This window comes from Dipodomys spectabilis, unplaced genomic scaffold (assembly GCF_019054845.1).
Source record: "Dipodomys spectabilis isolate Male_0828 unplaced genomic scaffold, ASM1905484v1 ptg000294l, whole genome shotgun sequence".
Classification (NCBI taxonomy): domain Eukaryota; kingdom Metazoa; phylum Chordata; class Mammalia; order Rodentia; family Heteromyidae; genus Dipodomys; species Dipodomys spectabilis.
In genome coordinates, this window is record NW_024870971.1 from 2,085,884 (window position 1) to 2,088,727 (window position 2,844).

General features: G+C 36.0%; 1 pseudogene; it reads left to right on the plus strand.

Moving 5' to 3' along the window:
• The first annotated feature begins 461 nt into the window (after positions 1-461).
• Positions 462-1,352, plus strand: LOC122126950 (annotated as a pseudogene).
• Positions 1,353-2,844: the final 1,492 nt, after the last annotated feature.

Sequence of the window (2,844 nt, forward strand, 5' to 3'; positions counted from 1 at the left end):
GTGCCCAAAAGGGAACACTACTACACTGTTGGGAATGTAAACTTGTTCAACCACTCTGGAAAGCAGGATGGTAGTTCCTAAAAGACTACACATAGAGCACCCCTATGACCCATCAATCCTACTCCTAAGCATTTACCCAAATGACCACAAATAAGGCCACATTAATCATTCACTTTTATCTCAATTTTTTATTTTCCTTGTCAAAGCACTATGTGAATACATCATTGGGATAATAATCCCATCTCATTCTCTGATTTTGGAAAGTTAATCTGAGATTCTTGTGATGGTATTGTATGATTTATATGTATTAGAAATTCTTGTAATCATACTTTTCAATTCTAGATATGGACGTTGATTTTCATTGTGAGTATCAAATTCTGAAAATTAAGGAAATTATCTTAATGTTCCACTTAATCATCTATCTTTCTTTGCAGGTTACTTCTGGAAATCTTCTGAATAGGATGGATGGAGACAATCAGTCCATTGTGTCAGAATGTGTGCTTCTGGGCCTTGGTTACTCACATAATATGCAGATCTTACCCTTCATGATATTTTTGGTGCTTTATGTTGTCATTCTAACTGGAAATATTTTCATCATGGTCTTAATCATCACTGACCTTCATCTTCATCCCCCCCATGTACTTTTTATTGGCCAAATCTGTCCTTTGTTGATGTGTAGCTTTCCTCAGTCACCACTCCTAAGATGATTGCCGATTTTCTTAAGGAGAAAAAAAAACCATTTCCTTTGGAGGCTGCATGTGCCAGATTCTCTTTGCCCATTTCATTGCTGCAGGTGAGATGGTACTTTTGGTGGCTATGGCTTATGACTGCTATGTGGCCATTTGCAAACTACTCCACTAGTCCATAATTATAAGTCTACAGAAGTGCACTGCTCTTGTGTTTATTTCCTGGGTGGCTGGGTTCATTCATTCTATCAGTGAACTAGATAGCTTCTTTTGTGTTATGATATACCACTGGTAATCAAGCTGGCTTGTATAGCTACTTATAATTTGGACATTTTAATAATCTTTGCCTATAAAGTTGTTTCTATAACTTGTTCTATTCTGGTTGCTGATATATTCTTCTCACTGTTCACAAAAGCTCTAAAGCTGGTGCATCTAAGGCACTGTCCACTTGCACTGCTCATGTCACAGTAGTGATGTTGCTTTTTGTGCCCTGCATCTTCATCAATGTGTGGTCACTCATCATCACTTGGTTGTATTTTTACACTTCTTCTAAATCCAGCAATTTATACATTGGGAAATAAAGAGGTGCAAAGTTCTATGGAAAGATTTAAGAGTTATTATAGTGGTTACCAGGGACATACCTCGTGTTCAGATATTCCATTTTAAGTACTTCAAACTCACTGTAGTTTGAAAACCAGAAAATCTCATTTGAATCTACCATTTGTCACCTTCTCTAGATAAAAACATGCTTTAGTAAAATTCAAGGAAAGTAATATTTGCTAATAAACCAGAAAAACTATGAATTATTTCTTCAGAATTTAAATATTAATTATCTTTCCTTTAGAGGATATAACATGATATGCTTTCTACTACTTAAAAAATGTGAATAAGTCAGGTGTCCATGGCTCATGCCTGTAATCCTAGTTACTCAGAGGGCTGAGATGTGAGGATCATGGTGCAAAGCCAGCCTGGGCAGGAAAGTCTGTAAGACTCTTGTCTCCAATAAAACCACACACAAAAAATAGCAGAAGTGCCACTGTGGCTCAAGTGGTAGCGTGTTTGCGTTGAGCTGAAGAGCACAAGGACAGGACCCAAACTCAGAGTTCAAGTCTCATGACCGACCAAAAAATGTGAATCATACATGCAGTGATGTAATTTATTTCCCTTGAATATATTCTAGCCCTGTGTGAAGTGCTCTATGATTTAACACTTTTTATATCTTTAACTTCCTGTCTTGAAAAGTCAACTTCATCTCATCTTTCTTGAGAAAATTTTCCCTAAGATCTTGTTTCAACCTACTTTTCATCCTAATTCTAATGGAAAAAGATAGAAACATTATGAAAGTACTTCATAAATATATATGTGTGTGTATATATACACGTACATTAGCATGTACATTAGCAGAAAACTTTTTCTGCATTGAATTCATCGACTTAAAATAAAACAGCTATAAAATAAAATAAATGAAGTAATTAATTTTAACTCACTATACTTCTTTTAGTTTTACAGGCTTTGAAGAACAAAGTTTGTTCTTTATATTGTTAATTATCTGTTGGGCACTGATGGCTGATGCCTATAACCCTAGCTATTCAGCAGGCTGAGAACTGAGGGTCATGATTCAAAGTTAGCCCAAGTACAAAGTTCATACGACCCTTATCTCCAAATCATTACCAAAAACCCTCATAGTAAATTTGTGTTTCAAATAGTAGAGTGCTAAAACCAGGCAGGGTCTCATCGAAGAAAGAGAACTCTAGACCCATTTCTTTGATGAACATTGATGCAAAACTTCTCAACAAAATTTTGGCCAATCGACTTCAACAATTCATCCAAAAAATCATACACCACGATCAAACAGGATTCATTTCAGGGATGCAAAGCTGGTTCAATATACACAAATCAATTAATATTATTCATCACACCAGCAGGAGCAAGATTAAGAACCACATGGTTATCTCAATAGATGCAGAAAAAGCATTCGACAAGATCCAACACCCCTTTATGATGAAGGTTCTGGAAAAATTAGGAATCCATGGAACATTCCTCAATACAATAAAGGCTGTATATGACAAACCTACAACCAGCATTATACTCAATGGTGAAAAACTAAAGCCATTTGCTCTAAACTCAGGAACAAGACAAGGCTGTCCACTCTCTCCAC